General features: G+C 35.9%; 1 long non-coding RNA gene across 1 annotated transcript; it reads left to right on the forward strand.

Moving 5' to 3' along the window:
* The first annotated feature begins 7,683 nt into the window (after positions 1-7,683).
* Positions 7,684-10,380, forward strand: LOC110783643 (uncharacterized). The gene is made up of 4 exons (XR_002532120.2): positions 7,684-8,334; positions 8,509-8,546; positions 9,563-9,612; positions 10,067-10,380. It is a non-coding gene; the product is annotated as an uncharacterized lncRNA (long non-coding RNA).
* Positions 10,381-19,357: the final 8,977 nt, after the last annotated feature.

Genomic DNA, 19,357 nt, shown 5'->3' on the forward strand with positions numbered 1-19,357 from the left:
CGAACCACTTAGAGGCTACTCCTTTGAGTGTGCCCGGGAAATACTTACACCAAGTTGAGTCAGTTGTTCCTTGGACATACATGTGATGCCGGTAAACCAAGAGGTGCATGTCCGGATCTGTGGTACCATCGTAAGCATCAATGTTGGGCGGCTTGACTTTGGGTTCCCTCGGGGCTCTCATGATGGAGTCTGCAAAAGGGGTGGTGTGCCCTAGGGCCATGTTGGACACCCCCTCCTGAATGTGATATACAGGGTCTTGACGCCTGGAGTAAGGTAGCCGCAGGGAGGACTCGCGTCCGCGAGTTTGACGGGTTGGACGGGTGGCCCCTGGACGTGCCTGGCTCAGATGCGTATAAGTTGGATGAGGGAGAGGTCTATCCGGCATGACGGGGGTTGACCCAGTGTCAGAAAGTTCCGACTCAGAGTCGGGCAACTGCTCTGCGCGTGGCTGCTCACGTCCTCGGGACGTTTCTCCGATCAGCCGCCGTGGCATTCGGCGTGGTAGGTAAGACATGGTCTGATTTGGCTGACTTGTTGGCGGCTGTCTCCTTAGGTCCTCGCCTGTCAGCCTGGTCCAGACATTTGGGGGGCGCAAAGAAAGTGTTGGCCTATTGCTTGCCGGCCTCTCATGATTTGCAGCCACAGCAGTGGTGTAAATCAGCATACTCTTCTGTACCTCAGCATTAACTGTCTTCCCTACATCAGCTTGGAACTCAGCCAAAATAGCCCGAAGAGCACCCACAGAGACAGGCATATCAGGGTTCTCCTCTATTACCGTATCCACCCGAGGATCCAGGTGTCCTCCAGGAGGGGTGCGATTGGCCTGGTCGTCCTCCTCGCTGAGCACCTCTACCTCGGCAGTGTGACGAGGGGTGTGCCCGGCCGCAAATGTACGTGCGGCATCTTCAGTGATTCTTGTGGCCGGCGTATGATGTTCAGTCGGCATTTCTCTTTCGAGGGGTGGCCGCTCTACGCGTGTAGGCCGCCCAGCATCGTTGTCCTGTCGTTGATCTTCCATGTTACCGTACCTCCCCACAGACGGCGCCAAATGTTGTGGGGTTTTTCCGGTGAGATACCTTGGAGGTTTCTTGGTAACTTTTACAGATTAAACAAGATTGTATTTTTATAGAGAGAGAAAGTAGAGAGAAGGCAGAGCAGCAATTGCTCTAGAATGTATTGATTGTGACCCCTTTTTCTAGGGAAGTGGGAATATTTATAGTACTAGGTTTTTGGGGGAATGACCTAATATTCCCCTTACATGATTGGCTGGGGAATGGGAGGAGGACACGTGTCCTTTCTCCTTACAATTCTCTGGTCTCTTTTGGCAATAGTGGGCTGTTTGGGCCTATTGTGCTTAGTCATTCACTTGGGATACATACTAATTAAGCCCCTTTCCAGGTATAGGTTTTATACATACATTTATACACACTTAAATACATACATTGTAGATACCTAGATTAATACTCATGCCTCGGAGTAGACTTCGTATGATTTCTGCTTAGGGGGCGCAATACGTGCCATGTGTCACGTCCTCATTGGTACACGAAGGCACGGTAATTTTGCCCACAACACCGGTCAAACCGGGTCGAGTATTCCGGGACGGAGGGAGTAGTAGTTACATCAAAATATTTAAAGTTAATTAAATAGTACATGTAAAAGTAATACCAACTAAAGTCCTACAGTATATATATCTTATTTAAGAATTCAGAATCGCTATTATTGTTAAAACGTGTTTTAAAAGAGAGTGAAAAAAAGTTTAGATATTAATTGTGAAGTATTTCCATAACGGTTAACGATATGGTAACATGAGAAAGTTAAAGAAATTTCTGACTCCCATTCTACATCAAAGTCTTGTTGTGTGGCGGCCAACGAATAGTACGTACATAACATAGGAGTTGCCGTGAAGGTTATAATATAACTTCTCTGATCTAGCTACAAAGAATGTATGAAAGATAGAGCATTGCATTTAGAAAGTAGAACTAACTAGAGAAATTTCCACAAAATTAGATTTGAAATAAAAGAGATAAAATGATAAAGTCAACCAACTAGTCTCGCATCGATCAGGCACAATAACTGTTTAACTATATTCAATAGTCAGTTCACTGGGTAAGACATGAGTGACCAACCATATAGTTTAACATGTTACTACTCCACCATCGCTTATTTAATTCATTCACATTTTCCATTCACCCATCAAACCATACTTTTATGATTTTTATTACTTTAATACAAACATCTTCTCTCTCCTTCATTTCTTTATTACTTTCCTTCATTTATTTATTATTTTCTCTTACACCCAATCATTACTCTTACATCCAATCATAATAAGATTCCATTTTCTTATTTTCCACCCCAAACTCCAAATAAGAAGATCATTCAGGAATGGAGGGAGTAATAGTTAGATACTAAGATTGTCAATCCTTTACCGGAATTTATCCTCCTTTTTTAAAGTTGAAGTGTCATTTATAAATTGGAAACATCTACTTTTCAATTTTCTTACCCATGATTATAAGTTGTACTACTATTTGACTAATAATTTTAGAACATAACTTATAAAGTATTAGCCGTTTGTTTCTCTATATATATTTTAGTAGAAGGTGAAAATTTTCTTTAAAGAAAAGTTTCTCTATATATATTTTAGTAGAAAGTGAAATTTTTCTTTAAAGAAAAATTTACTTAAGTAATATATTTTTTCTGAACACAATGATTTCGTATATTATATAACCATATTTGACTGATAAGTAGAACAATACAGAATACTAAAAGTTGGTAAAGAGTATGAGCTAAACATAAAATTAGACATTGACATTTCTACATGAATACTGTGCATCCAAAGAATAGGAGATATATGTTTTTCGGGTGAGCAACAATTATATTAACAATAAAAATAACACAAAATCTTGTTTACAATGGGTGTACAATAAATTATTGTACACCAAGGCCCAAGCCCAACTAACTGACTTTCATTATTTTGGGCTGGACTCACACGTGTGAGTAAGGAACGTGCTTTCTTCCTTTCATCTTTTTCTCTACTCTCGTCATTCTCGGTTCATCCTTTCTTTCTCTCTCCTCTCCCTCTCCTTCTTTTTGGCGATTGTTCTGCGATTTTCTTCGATTATTGCTGCGCATTTATCTGCAATTGTTCTTAACTGATTCAACTTCATAATCAAGGTTAGTTTTCTTCCTTTTTGTGTGTTTTTCTCAATTTTTTTCGTATTTTGGTATTTTGCTATTTAGGTTTAGAAATTTTAATTTTAATTTAGATTTTTTAGTATGATTTTCCACTTAATGTTTGCGATTTGGCTATGATGATTTCAATGTTACGTTCGAAGCATATGATTTAATTAGAGTAAGAAAAAAAGATATAGATTATAACCAGCAAATATGATGATAAATAAGACGGTCGATCCAATGACAAGACCTGCAAGCTCTCCAATCTGTACAAACCAGGACATGAAAATACAATTAAAAATATAACCTAGTATCAAGAAATCATATCATCATATCTCATACACATACGGTTGTCAATAATTTCGATATTTACGTCAATTATTCTCCATATTTTCAAATGTATACAAAATAAATAAGTAATCATTGTTGTTTTAGATGTGATTTTTTGGGTTTTAATTAGTTTTAAGGCTACAATTTTTTTTTTTTAAGGTTTTCTTGATTATATTTTTGTGTTTAGTTTTCAAGTTCATGTGTTGCTGTGTTAAGAACATAGAGGAACATGAAGTAAAAGTTAAAAAAAAGTTGTTAAAAGTTAGGAATATTATGTTAAAAGTTACATTAATTTTACTTTATTCTAAAATTGTGGTTATGTAGGTTAAAGTTATGGAAATTATTCTAAAAGTTACTCCCTCCGTCCCGGAATACTTGACCCGGTTTGACCGGCACAGAGTTTAAGGGACTTAAATTGACTTATTTAATTTAATAGGTAGTAGTTGATAGTGGGGTATTATTTTAATGTAGGTAGTGGGAGGTGGGTTAAGAAGTGGGGTTGGGGGATAGTAGGGGTTGAATTTTTAATTAGTTTTTGTATGGAGTAGAGGGTAGGTGGATTAATAGGGGTGGGGTGAGAAATAATATAATATTGTTAGAATATTTCCATTTTTAGAAACAGGTCAAGTATTAAGGGACGGCCAGATAAGGAAAACAGGTCAAGTATTCCGGGACGGAGGGAGTAAGACAGTCTTCCGTCGTATCAAGCCTAACTTTTACTTTTAATAACATAACTTTAACGACTAAAAGTCTGACTTTTATATTTCTACCTTTTTCCAGCTAACGTGAGTCATCCAATCTTTTTATTGCACACATTGTAGTTTTCTGTGTTAAAGTTGTAGTTTTGTAAGTTAAAGTTATGGAAATTGTTCTAAAAGTTAAGACAGTCTTTTTCATCTCAAACCTAACTTTTACTTTTATTAACTTAACTTTAACCGCTAAAAGTCTGACTTTTATATTTCTCCCTTTCTTCGGCTAATGTGAATCATGCAATCTGTTTTATTTCACACCTCGTAATTTTATGGGTTAAAGTTGTGGTTATGTAGGTTAAAGTTATGGAAATTGTTCAAAAAGTTAAGACAGTCTTCCGTCGTATCAAACCTAACTTTTACTTTTAATAACTTAACTTTAACTGCTAAAAGTCTGACTTTTATATTTTTACCTTTCTTCAGCTAATGTGAGTCGTGCATTCTTTTTATTTCACACATTGTACTTTTTTGTGTTAAAGTTGTAGTTTTATAGGTTAAAGTTATGGAAATTGTTCTAAAAGTTAAGGCAGTCGTCCATCATCTCAAACCTAACTTTTACTTTTAATAACTTAACTTTAACTGCTAAAAGTCTGACTTTTATATTTTTACCTTTCTTCAGCTAATGTGAGTCGTGCATTCTTTTTATTTCACAAATTGTACTTTTCTGTGTTAAAGTTGTAGTTTCATAGGTTAAAGTTATGAAAATTGTTCTAAAAGTTAAGGCAGTCTTCCGTCATATCAAACCTAACTTTTACTTTTATTAACTTAACTTTAAGTTCTAAAAGTCTGACTTTTATATTTCTACCTTTCTTCCGCTAATGTGAGTCTATCAATCTTTTTATTGTACACATTGTAGTTGTATGTGTATTTAGTTGTAGTTCTGTATGTTAAAGTTATGAAAATTGTTCTAAAAGTTAAGACAGTCTTCCATCATCTCAAACCTAACTTTTACTTTTAATAATCTAACTTTAAATGCTAAAAGCCTGACTTTTATATTTTTACATTTCTTCAGCTAATGTGAGTCGCACATTCTTTTTATTTCACACATTGTACTTTTCTGTGTTAAAGTTGTAGTTTCATAGGTTAAAGTTATGGAACTTGTTCTAAAAGTTAAGGCAGTATTCCGTCATCTCAAACCTAACTTTTAATTTTAATAACTTAACTGCTAAAAGTTTGACTTTTATATTTTTACCTTTCTTCAACTAATTTGAGTCATGCATTAGTTTTATTTTCACACACTGTACTTTTCTGTGTTAAAGTTGTAATTTTATAGGTTAATGTTATGGAAATTGTTATAAGTTAAGAAAAGTTTTGTATCAATCTACCAATATGCAAATGTTTGAACACTAAGGCTATTAGCTCAAATGGTAGAGCAATGTGCATTTATGTACATGGTATGGGTTCAAGTCCCATATAGCCTACATACTATTGGGTTGTGTTTTGATATATTGTGAAACGACTATCAAACCTAACTTTTACTTTTAATAACTTAACTTTAACTGCTAAAAGCCTGACTTTTATATTTTTATTTTTCTTCAGCTAATGTGAGTCGTGCATTCTTTTTATTTCACACGTTGTACTTTTCTGTGTTAAAGTTGTAGTTTCATAGGTTAAAGTTATGGAAATTGTTCTAAAAGTTAAGGCAGTCTTCCGTCATCTCAACCCTAACTTTTACTTTTATTAACTTAACTTTAACTGCTAAAAGCCTGACTTTTATATTTTTACCTTTCTTCAGCTAATGTGAGTCGTGCATTCTTTTTATTTCACACATTGTACTTTTTTGTGTTAAAGTTGTAGTTTTATAAGTTAAAGTTATGGAAATTGTTCTAAAAGTTAAGGCAGTCGTCCATCATCTCAAACCTAACTTTTACTTTTAATAACTTAACTTTAACTGCTAAAAGTCTGACTTTTATATTTTTACATAATAAAATCAATAGCCTATGTAGGATTTGAACCTACATCTCCGCACAAGTTGCACGGTGCTCGGCCAGTTGAGCTAATAGGCTTACAAAAATAAAAAACACACAATGTCGACATATATAGCCATTAAAAGATTGGGCTGTCAAGTGTTGTTGCTACTATGCTTGGGCTGTCAGTGTTGTATCCTGGATGTCTGGAAGTGAAGCATGATAAGCACACTCTATCATAAGTTCTTAGTGTCTGTACAAGGCTTGCTGCCCTAGATTTGGGCACACAAATCCATCAGCTGATTACCAAAACTCACACTGCGGATCTACCAATCAATAATTCACTTGTTACAATGTACTCGAGGTGTGGGGAAATGAACGAGGTCAGAGGATGCAGAAGGATGTAATCTTCTGGAATGCAATTATAGGTGGATATGCATCTCATGGATGTGCAATAACAACTTTACAACTTTTTGAAGAAATGAAGAGGCTAGAATGTTTATGCCTATCGTTATTACATTTGCATCAATCTTGAATGTTTGTGCCCATGATGGCTTATTGAAAGAATGTAACAAGTACGTATAACATTATGTTGCACTAGTTGATAAAATCAAGTACTCTAACCTCAGCACCAAGATGACATTGATCAGTTTGTAAAGGACAAGAAGAAAACATGAAGCTACAACAACAAACAATACGGCTGATGTTCACGACTCCACCAGAGCTCACATTTGAGAGTAAGTCAATGTTGACACAATCAATTTCAGAAATTCACACAGACAATTCATCGAACACCTAGCGGGCAATCCCAATTTTGCGACCGAAATTCAATAAAAAACCAGAAGAGTAGAAACTTACACTGAGATTTTCTTGTGGTTAGTTTGATTGTAGTAGTGCCATTGGAATGGATATGGGTCTTCTTTTTTCTCACCGTGATTTCGCCGCTTCTCTCCTCTGTTCTGCATTAAAGAATTGAGCTTTGAAGCAAAGTCTCCACGCTGCTGAAATAGCTATCAATCTCCTCTTCAGTACTCGTGTGGGTGTTTAGATATGTAGGACTTGAATCAAGAGGATGAAGAAGGCTTGAACTGAGCGGCGACATCTCTGTAGAGAAGCTGCTGCCATTGCTAAAATCGGGTAGCTGTTGTTGGACATAAAGCTTAAGTTGTCAGATGATGAGGCGCATAACAATTTGTTTGGTAATTTGGCACGTGTGAACTCTTTGGTGTACGTTAATATTAACGTACACCTGTTGCGCGCAAGACCGATTGTAAAAATAACATGTCACGTATTATTTTAGCATATGTTTTGTTATCTTACGATACTCAATGTATTGCTCATCCTAATACGTTATGTTATTTAAATATATGTTATGTTATCTTACGATACTCAATGTACTCATCCTAATACATCTATTCTAATATTTAATAGCAGGGATGTTGGAGAGCCACGTGGCCCCCCCTTAAAATTTTAATATTTAATTAAATTTTTTTTTTATAAAAAAGAAAGTAAAAGTCTAAAAAACCGAAAAAGAATAATCAGTCTTATTCTTATCGTCCCTTTCTTCTCCATCTTTCGACTCTCTCTTCCAACCTTCAAATCTCTCCTCAAATCTTTGCATCTGAAAATCCAAACTTAATCAATTCATCAATTCAAGCATCAATTATATTCAAGATTAAAACCTATATGAAATTATGAGTTTAATTTGTTCGTTGATTACTTGATTTCGTAGCTTCGCTTCATCTCCGCAATTCTCTCTTCTGACATCTCTGAAACGACACACTCCTTCGGATTTTAATTCCCGGACTTTTATTCTTCATTCCTTCCCCTCTCCCAAGTAGTTAATTTCAACAACTGCTCTCATCAAATTCATCCCCCCTTTCATTATTCCTGTTTTAACGATCTCAGATTTTCCAAAGTAAATCAAAATATCAGATCTCATCCTTCGTTGATCCGTACGTGGGTTTGTTTTATGGCCCTGAAAGTTGCTATCCAGTAATAGATTTTGATAAAAATTTCATTTCTCAGTTTGATTATAAATTTTATGTTTGATTGTTATTGCAAATAAAATGTTGTTGTTGTTGTAGATTTATAAGATGAATACAGATGAGCTTTTCTATTAAGAAGAAAGAAGAATTTGGTATTGCTTTCATCATTGAAGAACAAGGAACAAAATGGTATTGCATTTTTAATAATTTGTTTCCTTATGTTGTCATGGAATTTGGCCTACTTATTTTGGGAGGATTTTAATGGCAAAAGATCGTGGTATTGTTTTGGTTGTTTAAGATTTTAGATGATTTTCCATTAAGAGAACAATTTCTAATCCTTTTGTAAATCTTGAACTTTTTCAGGGTACATATCATTTTTCAGGATCAATTTGCAATATTGGGTAATCCTTTGTTCTATTGATTGCCCTGCTGTTTGTTAGAAATTTAGGTTGTTTTGGACAGATTTTAATCAGAAATATTGGGGTTTAATTGCAATCAGTTATGAAATTTTGGTTGTTGGGATTTAATGACTTTACATAAATTCATAATCTAATTTCAAGATGAATTTTCTATCGAGTAATTCTTTTGTATTTTGAAGAACTTTGTAGGGTACACACTACAGATTGCTAATGACTATGTATTGAATTCATTTTTGAGAGAATCAGTGGTGTAAGATTGGAGTTGGATAAAGAACATGTACATTATGCAAAAGAATAGCTACTTTAATTCTTGATAAACACAAGTATATAATGTAGCTTCTTTAATTTCATCAGAAATTCGGATTTGAAATTTTTGGTTTGTAGTTCATGTTTCCAATATATGAATAGGACTGTTTGTATTTTGTTGTGAGTATTATTGAATTTACTTTGACTGGGTACTGCTCATTTTCAATAATTTTTTTGTCATTTTTACTTGAAGACATTTGAATGATGCAAAGTAAGTATTTTTTTACCACTTAAACATGCAATTCTCCAAGTCTATTTATTTTATTGATCTTATTTCAGGAAACATATAATTTGACTTCAAAAAGGGACATAATTACTAGATCAAAACATTCATGGATTTATTTTCGAATACCTAAAAAAATTTTAGTCATTACGTTTGTGAGTTGTCTAATTTTATATAATTTTAGTACGAGTTTGAGAAATTTAGATTCTAATTTGCATGCCTTTGATTCAGAATTGGGTTTGTTTTTGCTAATTTAGGTTGAAGTGTTGTGTTTAAATACTTGCAATTTCAGTTTCCCCTTACCCTGTATTGTATTAATTAAAGGCTTATATTTGTTTTTGAGGGAAATTAAAGGTTTAGTTTGTATACACCTATTAATGTAGTTTTTACTTTAATATACTACGACTTATTTGATTGTAGTGTTATAAATTTGTTTCTAACCGCGGGTTCTTCTGATTTGATAAGTCAGGTTGGATAAACATGTTTGGCAGAAGACACAGCTTATCCCTGCCCGATGAGGTGATAACCATTATCTCTTTGCTAAGCTTTGAATTATGATCCATGAATGGATGTCTCAGTTTAACCGGTGATATCAAGCTATGTGAATTGCTATAATGCTATGAAAGACATGATGTTTAACTTTTCGGCTTTTGCGAAGTTATGATCAATGACAGGATGTAGATTGAATGATTTTGATTTATGAGTGAAATTGTGTCTTTATTTTATCTTTATTCTTATCACCTTTAAATGTAAGAGAATTCTTATAAGTGACTTTACCATCAATGACTTCTCTAAACTCTTCCATCAGTAAATAGGCAACAATTAAATGGTTCAGTTATTTAGGATATAGACTAATTGGGTTAATAAATCAATAATATCCCTGTTTTCAGCCTCTACTCTAACTCACAATCTCTTTACTCTGAACTACTGATAGATTTTTATTTGACCTCTCTAAGTTTGTTTTTCCTTTCAGGTTGGAATGAGCATTTTTAATGAAGATAAATCATGGTGAGGGACAAGATGAATGTCAATATCTTTGTTTAGTACCCCATATAAATGTGGTCAAAATACTAAGCGTTTAGTTTGTATACACTGATTGAACTTGGTTCATGTTAAGATTGTCTTGCTCTTTTAGTTTCACAGTGAAGTTCAACACATATCAAGTATTGGATCTTATGTACTTATTAGTAAGATGTAATAAATTATACGAAGTATTTCTTATTTGTTTCAAGATTTTATCTCAAGAGAGTGTAAACTCTCTATAATGGACAAACAAGTGTTTGAGAAGTAGATCTTCATATTGGTTGGAATGGTTGCAGTTTCTCCTAATCAAGCTTGCACCTAAGTTAGACAATTTCACTAATATATGTAGTTGGTGTTACCAACAAATTTTATCCATTTTATACGTATTTTTGATTTTGGGTTCTAAGCACATTTAAAATGTCATAACACTTTAATATTATCTTCTTTGATTTCACATTTCACATAATTATTTGACCGAAATAGCTAATATGTACCATACAAAACAACAAAAAACATGCATAACAAAATGAAAAAAATGAAAAGAAAATTGATGAAAATATAAAAGAATCACTTTTAAACTAAAATAGAAACCATGCGTTGCACGGGTATAAAACTAGTTCTAATTAAAAAGTAGGATTAACCAATCCTATACGATGATCCTCCTATTACAAATAATATGGAGTAGCTCGATCGTCAATCCATGGCCACAAATCAAAACACCTGAAAAGAAAATGCATGTCATCATAAGTTTTGAGGAAAGTTTGGAAATTTTAAGGAAGATATGTTTGGGCAAATTATATATATTTAATGGCCAATCACATACAAGAATCCAACGGCAATAAAATTCGTCCAATCTCGGACTTTGTAGACAAATATTTTCATCAGTATTGCATCCTATGATTTCTAATATAGCCCTACGGCAGTGCTTCATTAATTATGATTTGCTTTTTCTACCTTTTATTTTTTTTTTCTTTGCCACATCATTTGTTCCATCTTTGGAGTGTAATTTTATAAATAGCTATTACCTCCCACCATAAAAATTTGTATCAGTAATGACGGAAAATCTCGTCATTAAAGGTTAATAACTACAAAAATTAGTATTTTAAATGACAATCTAATAACGACGGGTTAAAAATTCCGTTGCAAAAGCCTTTTGCGACGGGGATAACAACCAAACAAAGACGGGAACAACCGTCGCAAATGTCTTTTACGACGGGTTAACGATGAGATTTTCCATTAACGACGACCCCTTTTATGACGGGTTCGCGACAGGAAATCCCGTCGTTAATCAACGATTATTGGCCTTTAGCGACGGGATTTCCCGTCGTTAATGGTACAATTTCTTGTAGTGATAGTGGCGAGATTTTAATTTATGTTGTGAACCCGTCATAAACTGGGGCGCCATTGGCAGAAAATCTAGTCGTTAGCTGGTCGTAAAAGACTTTTGTGACGGTTGTTTCCGTCTTTACTTGGTTGTTAGCCCCGTCGCAAAAGTCTTTTACGACAGGATTTTTGACCCATCATTTATTGGGTTGTCATTAACTATCCAAATTCTAAAAATGCTCGTTTTATAGTGATATTTACAGTTAGTTTTAGTTTGGTATGATGAAAAACATTTTAAGTGAAAAATGATTTTTAATGGAAAACATTTTCCAAGGAAAACACAATTACAAACTAGTTTTTCTTTTTTGGTTCCTTATAATAAAATTCATATAAAAGGGAAAATTGGAGAAGATAGAGAGAATATTGATGGGAAGAAGGTAGAAGGAGGTAAGGAAGAAAAGTGGAAAAGTAGTGAAAATGTAGTTTCCCTTTCTTTCAATTTTCAAATGGATTTTTTTTTCCACATTTGAGGGTGTTATGGAAAATTGATTTTCATCAATTGGCAAACCAAACAGCGTAAAATGATTGAAAAGGAGAAACCTTTTTCATGAAAACGGTTTACATCAAGCTAAACGAAGCCTTACTGTTTGCACAAATATTAAGACAAAAGAGGGAGAGTGTGGAAAAAGTAGGAGAATATAATAAAATACTGATAAAGTAAAATGGATGTGTAAAAAAGTGGGTGGATGTAAAAGAAAAAATAAATAAAGTAAGGGAAAATGAGCGGGAAGTTGTAAATAAATAAAGTGAAATATTTAAAAGACTAATATTTATTTAGTTGTACATTTGTACATAATCTTATACTTTTCCATTAGTATCCTAGTTGGTTGGAGTTGATCGTAACATGTGGAATAACACTTGTGTATCACTATTCGACGTCAGCGTACGCTAAAATCCCCGCATTTTAAACATTAAAGGACACATTTACCCTTATAAAAATGTTACCCCTCCCTTCCTTGTTTTTCATCAGTCTCTCACCCGTCCCCTACCCCTTGACACGCTGGTCCATCTTCTGGGCGGCAGCCAAACATTTTGGCGAACTTCTTTATAATTTTTTTTTTCTTACAATTCCGTTAGCAAATCCCAACCTTCACTCCTTTGTCTACTACCATTTTTCGCCGGAAAACATAGTAACATTTTCCAATCATATAGGAACACTTTATCTGACATTATGTATCACTTTTTCGAACTTATGTAACACCTTGTTGTTATTAGGTAATATTTTTTAATCAACTTTTGACATATAGTAACACTTTATTCCACATTATGTATCAATTTTGCAAACTAATGTAACGCCTTGTTAATTAATAGGTAACATTTTAATAATAATAATAATAATAATAATAATAATAATAATAATAATAATAATAATAATAATAATAATAATAACAACAGGGTGATCCCCTTGGTCCTCTGCTCTTTGCTTTGGTTTTACAACCCCTGGTTTGTAAAATCAGGGACGAGTTTGATGTATGTCTTCAGGCATGGTATTTGGATGACACACTATTATTGGTGATACCTTGGTGGTGGGGAGGGTTCTGCAGTTGATTATGGAGGACGGACCTTGTCTCGGGTTACATCTTAATGTGGAGAAGACCGAGGTTTTCTGGCCTACAGAGGACCCTCGTAGCAGGCTTGTGGGAGTCATTCCTCCTGATATTGCTCGTCCTTTGCATGGTGTTAAGTTGCTTGGTGGTCCCGCTAGTTCCAATCCAGTTTGTAGTGGTGAGCTTGTGATGCAGAGGGTAATCAAGACCATTGGGCTTATGGATAAGGTTGCTCAGCTTGATGATCCTCGGTGTGAGTTGTTGTTACTTAGGGCATGTACTGGAGTAAATATAAAACTAAGATTTCTATTTTAAACCGAATTAGCAATCTATTTTGACAATTTATTTTCCTAAATGAATAAAAATTTTAAAGTACCAAATTGGTATGTAACTTTTTATTCTATTTTATTTAAGAGATTAAGTCTATTTATATTTTAGCTTGAAAAACTAAATTTTATGGTTAACTTAATTATGCCAATTCATTCATCTTATTTTATTTTATTTTATTCTCCATGAGCCATCTCTAGAAAAATCTAGAGACCCTTTTCATGTAATTGTTTTTTTGTCTCACAAAACTCACTCCCTCTCTCATTCCCTCTCACCCGACTCTCTCTCTCTCTCTCCCTTCAGCTTCGAGTTCTCTCTCCTCTTCTCAAATTCCTTGCGTCATCGCCGGCCTCGCGGACCTTTCCCTTCTCGTCGGCGGTGTCGGTGTTGTTGTTGTTGATGATGTTGGTTGTTGTTATGTTGATTGTGTTGCTGTCGTTCTCTCTAGTCTCTCCTCCCTCTCTCGTTCTTATGCGATGCAGCCGCCAGTGGTGGCCTTGAATGGCCACCGTCGACATTTCACCACTCAATTGGGTAATCTCTCAATCTTGTTATCAATTAATATATTAAATTGGAAAATTTGTAATTCCTAAAATTATAAAACCCTAACTTTCTCTTTTTTCTTTGTTTTTTTTCCCACTCCCCTCCGGTGAAAGGTTGTACCGCCGCCTCTGTTGCTCGCCACCCTCACTGACGACCGTCGGGTGGTTTCCTTGCTGTTGATGTTGTTCATGTTGCTGACATCTTCCTTCTATGCTTCTCTTTTCTCTACCTGCCTGTTTCCTCTCATCTTTTTCCTGTCGGAGCTCTGTGGCTCGCGGAGCCGTGGTTGCAGTAGTTGTTGTTGCTGTTTCTTGTTGTTGCTGTTGTTATCGTTGCTGTTGATTCTAGTCTTGGCCTCTTGTGTTGCACTTGTGGACACCTAATTTGTGTCTCCCCATTGGGATGATGACGATACCATTATCCTTGTTAGGTAGTTGGAGCAACTCCGTGCGGAAATTCCAATTGCTAAAGGCATGTTCAAAATCCAAGAGCCAAAATCCAATCCCCGAGGCCGTTCCCATTCCGGAACTCGGTACAAAATACAAATTCCAAAACCAATTTCAAAATCCAAGTACAATCTCACCCAATGGACTATCCCATTGGTTTTACAAGGCCTTTTCCACTCAAAATCATATAAGGCAAGTCAAATTCGGGCGCCGACCCACAAAACCGAGCAAGCCGGGCCTCGTCTCGTAAAACCAAAATTCAAAAATCCGAAACGACTTGTTTTTAGACGCAAAATCAAGTCTTAAGCCCCAAGCAAGCACTACATGCCAAACTTCGTACAAATAGTACGAAGGTACACCAATACAAGACAAGGCAAGGAAGGAGCCCGCGTGCTTGTTTTGGCTAGCATCCATGCCACGTCACTGGCGCCCAGCGCTTCCAGCTGCGTGCTGCGCTGGCAATGGCTGGCGTTTAGCAGCAAATCCCCCTATAAATACCCCTAATTCTGAGCAGTTTAGGGAGGCAAAATCGACACATAAAGTCGTAATACAAAAATTACACCTCAAAATTCAATACAAAAATCAATACAAAATCCTCCAAAAAACACTATACAATCTTCAAGCTGTAAACAAATGGGAGTTCTAATCGGAAAGCTTGCCTAAACCTAACTAGGTAATTCCGAATCCTAACCTTAATCTATTCAATGTTGTTTTGATTTTCTATTTCAAAATGATTAGTAGGTTGGCATTTTTACTTTTAAAAATGTCACTTGCAACAATCATATATCTTTTCAAAATCCAAACTTTTAAAAATACAAAAATGCAAACTTTCAAGATTCAAAGTTGTTTGTAATCACTTCTTTGAACTAGAATCATTTTCAAATATGGAGTAATCAAAGATGATGCCTTTCTAACTTTTAAAGGTTTAGTCTTTTGAGATTCAAGACTCCATTTTTCAATATACAAGTTCAAGTTTTCAAATTTCAAGATCCAACAATGTTTAGGGTTGCTCATGACTACTTCCCTAAACTAGGATCCTTTCAAAGTAAGAGCATATCAAAGATCTAACCTTTTCAACATTAAAAGGCCCGATCTTTGAGATCCAAGTCTCTTGATTTCAATATTTCAAGTTCAAGTTCAATATTTCAAGTTCAAGTTCAAGTACTTCAAGTTCAATATTTCAAGATTTAAGCTTTCAAGTCCAAGTTCTATATGCAAAATCTAAGATACTTTGGGATGAGCAACTTCTCCCAAGTTGGGATTTTTGGCTTTGAATTCGTGTCGAGCGCACTTATTTTTAAGTAGCCGTTTGGCGTTCAGATCTCATGTGCCCAAGTACAAATTTCAATATTGCAATTTCAATTATGCACTTTCAATTCCGGGCCTTTCAATTATGCACTTTCAATTCCGCAATTTCAATTCCGCACCTTTCAATTCCGCACTTTCAATAACGTATTTCAATTCCGCACTTTCAATTATGCAATTTTACTTGCCTAGTCCTTCTAGGAAATGTGGACCTACTCCCTAGTCCATTTCTAGGGGGTCTTGTATTCACTAATTCCGCACTTATTTACTATTGTGATGTTGCTTTGCACGATATTTGGCAATTACGTGAATCAACAATTAAAAGCAAATCATTTGAAATTACTCAAGCATAACCTATAAATTTACAAACTTTAATGCATAACAATCATGGTATAAACATAGCCTTGAATAACTACGAACTATTGGCTCAGTGTTCCAATCAATCAACATTAATGAAACCAATACGAACACTGAAGCTTCCCCAAGTTAGACTCGGGACAAGTAGTCAACGGAGCTAATAGGGCTCAATTTTGTGGAGTTAAAAGAATAAACAGACATGGTTACAACATGGGTATGAAAGGCAGGAACTGATGTTTATAAATTCGTCTGAAGGCTTCTTAAGATAATGGCCTCTGTCATACGCGGCATGCGTGAGTTAAAACTAAGCTACTAATGAATCTCAAGCCAAAATCATACGATAAAAAGTCACATCAATCACACAAACACATAGTAAGGTGACCTACAAGATAATTGGCTAGCTATTCTTGACACGAGACCAAAATCTTACCGCATACCATTCAATTGGTTCACACAATGCCAAGCAGTTATCAATGTATAGCACAACCCACTGAATTTCAGAATCATAACTAAGTTCAAAAGAAGCTCAAGAGAGTCAAGTAAAATCCAAACACGGTTTGAAAGTCAAATACACAATGCAGGGTATGAAGACATATGAATGCAAGTAAAAATGCAACTAAATTGAACAATAACACTAGGAAAGCAGTACATTTTTATTCGTTGCACGTAAACTCCCACCCATAATGGATGGTACATACTAAGCGTACAACACCTGAAAAAATGAAATTATACTAGAAAGCGATAAAGATAGATATCCCTCCCCCAAGCTAAACAAAACACAGTGCCCTCACTGTGAAAATAGCAAAAAAATAACTCAAATAAGGGAGAGAGATGGAAAGTTCTCACTCGTGATGAGCCTCGTCGGCCGAGTAAGACTCGGAACGGTGTGGCCAGAAGCTACAAACTGACGACATAAAAGAGCCAATCTCCATGCCCATTGCCTCAACCTTCTTGTCAAGGCCATCAATGTTAGCCCTTATCCATGGTGACTGGGGCAGAGCTCGATGTCGCAAGATCATGCTGTTAGGTTATGATACATATGACAAAACATAAATCATGCGGAAAACCTTAATGCCAGGAAACATATTATTTACACATAATCATTTAGCATAATTTAGGTGCATACACTTTGTAGCGTGCGCTCCCTAGCTGCACCCGAACCGAACAAGAACAAGTCATTAGGACTCCAAGTGTCGTCCCTCCGTAGATAGTCCACAGCACGTCCGGATGTGAGGGGGTCGAAAAAGCACGAGGCTATTGCGTGACCTCGTCCCTCGTGGGTGTGACGCTTCTTTTTGTCAAATCAAGTGTAATTGGATTTCCTGTGAGTTTACACCCAATTGACTAGTAATATAGGAGTCGCCATTCAGTTTTTAACGACAATGAGAAAAACTGAAAAAACCCGGTTATCGTGACATAAAGGGAGTGCAATTATGTTTGACCACGACGGCCGTAGGTTCCCTTGTGATCCCTGGTGGTGGGGATCGCTCAACGTACACCCGCAGGGTAGAGATTGAGGGTTCGGGTGACTGTAACTACCGAGAGGAGTACTCGCTCTTCGATAACTCCAGAGGCAGGATATCCTTACTAGCTCAGCATAAATAATTGAAGGGACATGCGTTAACTATTAAACTCATCTGAGTTGATTTTATCAATATGAAACACATAGTACTAGATCTAACGCGATTATCTGATTTAGATTATTTTAAGGGACCTAGCATGATAATCCAATTTCCCAAAAATATCATATTTATTAAGCGTGATCGAACAATCAGATTTTAGTTAGTTTAACAGTTCATAAAAGGGCGAGGAAAGCAATTAAACCATGGAAAAGGGACACATTACGACGCACCCTTGAGAGGTGCGTCACGGTTCTCAGAAAACTAACCACTTTGACTTTGCTATTTCTCCTTTTATTTAACGAATCTCAAATTATGGGACGGGATACGTTCTGTTCGATTTATGGATCGATTGCGACAGAACGCGTGATCAGTTTTGCAGCGTGAGGCTTAGGCTTAGGGGTTTAGAGTCAATACTCAGAATATAATTGTGTGTTGTTTGTTTTTTCACGTCGAACTTAAGGCCCTATTTATAGAAAAGAGTTCGTGGAAAGATAGAATTGCAGAACTCTAATCCACGAGGAATTAGGAAAAAACACGTACCAGGTATTTTCAGCGCCCAGGCCTGGGCGCCGAAGATTTCGGCGCCAAGAGCCAGGCGTTGAAAATAGGATCTGGGCTGTTTTTCTTAGTCAGATTCGGATTCCTAGAATCTGGAGTTTTTGAGATTTAATTGAGTCTTTTAGTGCGTATTAAACTTGTAACGGGATGCGTCTGGGCCTGTTACGAACTCTAGGCTCGTTAGGATTTTAGTTAATACGTGACTCTTACTTTCGAATCATATTAGGAATAGGATTCTCTCGCAATTTCTATCTCATTTAGTATTTATATTGAAGTGCAACACCTAATTCTAACAGGTTTCTATCTTTTATGACTTGCCACTTTTAACAACTACCCATTACGACAGTTACTTTTTTTAGCAGGTTTCCATAAATAGCAGGTTTCTATAAATAGCAGGTTTCGGGTGAAATGAAAAGGGGAATTGAGATTCGTTATTTTATAGGAGATGCGTTGTCAAGTGGAGATTTACATTTTCATCATCGAACCTTCCCTTTCGGGAATGGGGACAAAAGTAGGTGTCTACAGTTAGCCCCCACTTTTACTGAGTCTTGGAATAAGACGATGGTCAAAGTACTAGACGGAGTGCGCCACACAAGCCATGGTGACCTGTTTTTGCGAGGGTCTCACAAGCCCCCGAGTGATAACATTTGACTTAAGGGTCATCACTTGGAGTGTCGACATATCCCTAACGTGTCATTGGGATTTGTCAATGGATAGTATAGAAACTTCCTCACTTTGTCATTGGAAGGATCTAAAGAAGTGTAGAAACTCCCTCACTTTGTCATTGGGAGTAGCTACAGATGTTTTCGAAATCAAAGCTATAAAGTGTAATTGGGCCTGGCCAAGCCCAACCACGGGGTAAAAATGTTTTTAAAGATTCTCATTTTCAAGGCTAGTTAAACGAGAAAACCCCCTTGTTTTTATGGGACGTAAAACGAAGGAAAATCCAGCACATCGTTCTTTTTTGGAAAACGGAAAACCAATCCTTTAATTTTTGGAAAAAAGGGAAAACCAATCTCATCGTTCTTTTTTGGAAAAACGGAAAACCAATCCTTTAATTTTTGGAAAAAGGAAAACCGATCCTTTAATTTTTGGAAAAAGGGAAAACCGATCCTTTAATTTTTGGAAAAAGGGAAAACCGATAAAGATTATC

Source organism: Spinacia oleracea, chromosome 5 (assembly GCF_020520425.1).
Source record: "Spinacia oleracea cultivar Varoflay chromosome 5, BTI_SOV_V1, whole genome shotgun sequence".
NCBI lineage: Eukaryota > Viridiplantae > Streptophyta > Magnoliopsida > Caryophyllales > Amaranthaceae > Spinacia > Spinacia oleracea.